Consider the following 6,000-nt stretch of genomic DNA (forward strand, 5'->3'; position numbering starts at 1 on the left):
CCACTCCAGTGTTCTTGCCTGGAGAATCCCAGGGACGGGGGAGCCTCGTGGGCTGCTGTCCATTGGGTCACACAGGATCGGACACGACTGAAGCGACTTAGCAGCTTAGCAGTGGTATTATTGAGTGATTGTATTGTTACTAACCACAATAAAGAATCTAGAAACAGGAGCAGACTGAAGGAGCATTGGGGAAGAAAGTCATGAGATAACAGATTTAAGCCATACTGGGAATGAAGCAGATTTCCCAGGTGACACTAGTGGTAAAGAACCTGCTTGCCAGTGCAGGCTGATGTAAGAGACACGGTTTCATTGTTGGGGATCTTTGAGACCTTCCCCTGCTTTCTCACTCCCTCACAAAATCTTTCCCTAAATCCTGGAGATTTTTTTCTCCTAAATACCTCTAGGATCTGGCCAGTTTTCTTTAATTCTGCTGCTACAACCCTAGGCCAGGCAATAATCACTGGCCACATGAACTCTCACTCTCACCTGACTCTGACTTCAGTCCCATCCCTTTTTCTCCACGCAGCAGTAAGCATGATCTTTTAGAAGCACAGATATGCTCACCCTCATCTCCAGCCTGCAGACTCTTGCCCACATCTTTAACAGGTCCTTCAAGGCCCCTCATCATCTCCAGCCTTATTTCACACCCTTCTCCCCACGGCCTTCTCTGCAGCCCACTATCTACACAACCTTCTCAGCTCTCCTGCTCACCCACTCTTTCCTGACTCAGCCTCCAGGCCTTATGCCCTCTCTGCCCAAAGCCACTAAGTCTCCTCCTGTTCCCCCGTTCTCCACCTACTCCCCCACAGAGTTCACTTAAACCCTACTTCCTCACGAGCCTCTCCTGACCTAGAGAAGAGTCCAGTGCATCTCCCAGGTGGACACAGCTTCTTCTTCGTGGGCTTGTGACTCATCATGCTTGTGACTGAGGACCTGCTGGTGTGACTGGGGCTGAGGCACAATCTCCGTGGCTGGGGTGTAAGCTCCACGCAGCAGAGATCACCTTCAACACAGAGTAGACGCTCCATAAAGATTTGCTGAAAAGGTAAGGTGTGGTTTGAAATATGAGCATAAAGTCCAGAAAAGAGGGTAGAGATGCAACTGGGGAGTCATAAGCATAAAAGGGGTCATTAAGTGGAGGAAAAGTTGGCAGAGGAAGTACATAAAAGGCAGTCAATCAGACAGAATTTGAGGGGTGCAGGGCATTGCTTACTTCTAAGGGGTAGGAGGAGCAAGAGGGTCAAGAAAGAAGACAGAAGTCAGGAGGTGAGAGGACAATGTCTATCACAGGAGAACGAAATCTGAGCTGAAAAAATTAGCCCCTGCAGTAGAGGTGCCAATGTTTATAATTCACCCCATTTTGACTAACCTAGGAACCCTCTTCCAACAACACAAGAGAAGACTCTACACATGGACATCACCAGATGGTCAATACCAAAATCAGCTTGATTCCATTCTTTGCAGCCAAAGATGGAGAAGCTCTCTACAGTCAGCAAAAACAAGACTGGGAGCTGACTGTGGCTCAGATCATAAACTCCTTTTTGCCAAATTCAGACTTAAATTGAAGAAAGTAGGGAAAACCACTAGACCATTCAAGTATGACCTAAATCAAATCCCTTACAATTATACAGTGGAAGTGACAGATAAATTCAAGGGATTAGATCTGACAGAGTGCCTGAAGAACTATGAACAGAGGTTCATGAGATGGTACAGAAGGCAGTGATCAAGACCATCCCCAAGCAAAAGAAATGCAAAAAGGCAAAATGGTTGTCAGAGGAGGCCTTACAAATAGCTGATAAAGAAAAGATGCAAAAGGCAAAGGAGAAACACAATTGAACACAGAGTTCCAAAGAATAGCAAGGAGAGATGAGAAAGCCTTCCTCAGTGATTAATGCAAAGGAATAGAGGAAAACAATAGAATGGGAAAAACTAGAGATCTCTTTAAAAAAAGATACTAAGGGAACATTTTATGCAAAGATGGGCACAATTAAGGACAGAAATGGTATGGGCCTAACAGAAACAGAAGATATTAAGAAGAGGTGGCAAGAATACACAGAAAGTGAAAGTGAAGTAGCTCAGTCGTATCTGACTCTTTGCCACCCCATGGACTGTAGCCTACTAGGCTCCTCTGTCCATGGGATTTTCCAGGCAAGAATACTGGAGTGGGTTGCCATTTCCTTCTCCACAGGATCTTCCCAACCCAGGGATCGAAGCCAGGTCTCCCACATTGTAGGCAGACGCTTTACTGTCTGAGCTGCCAGGGAAGTCCAGAATACACAGAAGAACTATACAAAAGAGATCTTCATGACCCAGATAACCATGATGGTGTGGTCACTCACCTAGAGCCAGACATCCTGGAATGCGAAGTCAAGTGGTCCTTAGGAAGCATCACTACCAACACAGCTAGTAGGGGTGATGGAATTCTAGTTGAGCTATTTCAAATCGTAAAAGATGATGCTGTTAAAGTGTTGCACTCAATATGCCAGCAAATTTGGAAAACTCAGCAGTGGCCACAGGACTAGAAAATGTCAGTTTTCATTCCAATGCCAAAGAATCATCAAACTACCACATAATCGCACTTATCTCACACACTAGTAAAGTAATGCTCAAAATTCTCCAAGCCAGGTTTCAACAGTACGTGAACCGTGAAATTCCAGATGTTCAAGCTGGATTTACAAAAGGCAGAGGAACGAGACATCAAATTGCCAACATCTGTTGGATCATCGAAAAAGAAAGAGAGTTCCAGAAAAACATCTGCTTTATTGACTATGCCAGAGCCTTTGACTGTGTGGATCACAATAAACTGGAAAATTCTTCACGAGATGGAAATACCAGACCACCTGACCTGCCTCCTGAGAAATCTGTATGCAGGTCAAGAAGCAATAATTAGAACTGGACATGGAACAACAGACTGGTTCCAAATCGGGAAAGGAGTACATCAAGGCTGTGTATTGTCACCCTGCTCATTTAACTTATATGCAGAGTACATCATGAGAAATGCTGCGCTGGATGAAGCACAAGCTGGAATCAAGATTTCTGGGAGAAATATCAATAACCTCAGATATGCAGATGACACCACCCTTCTGGCAGAAAGCGAAGAAGAACTAAAAAGCCTCTTGATGAAAGTGAAAGAGGAGAGTGAAAAAGTTGGCTTAAAGCCCAACATTCAGAAAACTAAGATCATGGCATCCGGTCCTATCAATTCATGGCAAATAGATGGGGAAACAGTGAAAACAGTGGCAGACTTTATTTTCTTGGGCTCCAAAATTACTGCAGATGGTAACTGCAGCCATGAAGTTAAAAGACACTTGCTCCTTGGAAGAAAAGTTATGACCAACCTAGACAGCATATTAAAAAGCAGAAACATTACTTTACTGACAAAGGTCCATCTAGTCAAAGCTATGGTTTTTCCAGTAGTCATGTATGGATGTGAGAGTTGGACTAAAAACAAAGCTGAATGCTGAAGAATTGATGGTTTAGAATTGTGGTGTTGGAGAAGACTCTTGAGAGTACCTTGGACCGCAAGGAGATCCAACCAGACCATCCTAAAGGAAATCAGACTGGATATTCATTGGAAGGACTGATGCTGAAGCTGAAATTCCAATATTTTGGCCACCTGATGCAAAGAACTGACTCACTGGAGAAGACCCTGATGCTGGGAAAGATAGAAGGCAGGAAGATAAGGGGACAACAGAGGATGAGATGGTTGGATGGTGTCACCGGCTCTATGGACATGAGTTTGAGTAAGCTCTGGGAGTTGGTGATGGACAGGGAAACCTGGAGTGCTGCAGTCCATAGGGTCGCAAAGAGTTGGACACGACTGAGTGACTGAACTGAACTGAGGAACCCTTAGGGCCAATTGTTCTCATCTGCACAATGGGGAGAATAATTGAGTTTTTTTTCCCCCAAGTAATACCTTTCTAACAGCAGCCTGGTGTACATTAAAGACTCTGTACATGTAACTGTTGCTGTGGTGATGACGATGGTGGTGGTGGTGACGATGGTGGTGGTGATAAGGATGATGGTGGTGGTGGTGATGATACATAGTGAGGAGCTGGGCCAGGGGCTTGGAAGGGGGGCTTCAGGACAGAGATCTTTGTCCTGGGGTCCCATGCAGATGGAACAGCACCTGGAACTATGCCATGCAAATCAGGCCATCTAGGAGGTCATCTGTCCAAATGAGTCATGTGTTAAGGAGAAAGCAGCAAGAACTTGAATGGGGAAGGGGCTTCCCTGGGCTTGCAGGCAGCTGTTCCTTCTCTCCTGGCTCACCTGGTGCCAACCTTGGAGGACGGCAGCCCTTCATACAGCTCTGAGCCCACCTGCTCCTGTCTACAGGCAGTGATCTGGACTTCAAATCCAACTACATCTATTTGGGGAGAGCTAGTCTGTGTCAGGGACTGTGCTAACCTCAGTAGTCTGTGGCTGAATTCAGAGGCAGGCTTTATACAGTAGGTCAAGGACAACTTGGAAGGTGTTAGGAGCTAAACAATGTTCCTCTGCCTCGGCCAGAGCCTAACAAAAGCCCCAAAGCAGCCCCAGATAGGAGAAGACAATGCTGAACTTCATCTTAGGTCTGTAACAGGAAGCAAATGCTTCCTGAAGCACTGAAAAAGGGACTTTGCTAGCACCTAGGGGTTTGTGTTCAGTTCAGGTTTTGCTCTGAGTATTCTGTTGCTTGGAGAAGAGAACAAGATTCTATCTCTTCTCCCCAGTTTTCTCTATGCAGGCATGTGCCATATATATATATATATGTGATTCACATATATATATATGATTCATGTAAGAATCTTTGTAAAAACAGCACAGATGATTTTATTCCCTATTACATTTCTGTTTTATGTTTCTTCTCAAAATCCATCCTTCTAAGTTCTATCAGAATTCATATGAAAAATAACTGGAATTTTAATTTAAGCTATAAATATGAAGCAGCAACGTGAAATTCTGCTAAAGGAGCTAACGTAAGTTTGAGTTTCACTAATAGAATTATCATTTTCAAATGAAAGGATAGATGTAACCAGTCTATTGAGCTTCTTCTCTGGAGTTAGAGGTTCACTCTGAAGAAATAGAAAGCAATCAAGGACAAGCTTGTGAAGGAATTTACCATGTCCCCAGCCTCACAGACCTAGGTCTGGATATAGACAGGCAGGCCATTTAGTAGTTGTGGGTTTAGGGGACAAATGAGAGATAAAGCTAGAAAGCAAGTTGGATTTGCTAATGTGGAGGCCTGACGTGCTAGACTAAAATGCCTCTAATTATGTCAGAAAGTAAAAGGGAGTCACTGAAAGTTTTAGAGTATGATAGTGACATTATAGTGATGACTTCCTATTTAGACTTAAATGGGAGATGACAACCCCAGAGTCCCTCAGAAACATCTCTGCTCCCAGAGAGGAGACAACAATTTCTGTACACAAGTTCTACCCTGCAGCAGCTGAGAGTCTCTGTTCTTAACCTTAACTCCCCAGGCTGCAAAATGGAAGCCTCACTTCTATGTCTGAGAGAACCCCAGTGGTGAGCAAGTTGGGGAATGCCAGGAGAGAGAGAGAGAGAGAGACAACAAGAAGTCAGAGGTTCAGGAGGACCAGAGGGGGCCTCCAGATATTTTCCTGTACCTGCCACCTCATTTGGAGAAGGCAGTGGCAACCCACTCCAGAACTCTTGCCTGGAAAATTCCCTGGACGGAGGAGCCTGGTGGGCTGAAGTCCATGGGGTCACTGAGAGTCTGACATGACTGAGCGATTTCACTCTCACTTTTCACTTTCATGCATTGGAGAAGGAAATGGTAACCCACTCCAGTGTTCTTGCCTGGAGAATCCCAGGGACGGCAGAGCCTGGTGGGCTGCCGTCTATGGGGTCGCACAGAGTCGGATACGACTGAAGCGACTTAGCAGCAGTAGCAGCAGCAGCCACCTCATTGTCCCCAGGTGTGACTTAGGTGAGCCCAGACCACTTGGTTCATCACCACCACCCTCACCTGATATCAGCATCTTGAGGTTGTCC

This window comes from Bos taurus, chromosome 3, assembly GCF_002263795.3.
Source record: "Bos taurus isolate L1 Dominette 01449 registration number 42190680 breed Hereford chromosome 3, ARS-UCD2.0, whole genome shotgun sequence".
In the NCBI taxonomy this organism is placed as follows: Eukaryota; Metazoa; Chordata; class Mammalia; order Artiodactyla; family Bovidae; genus Bos; species Bos taurus.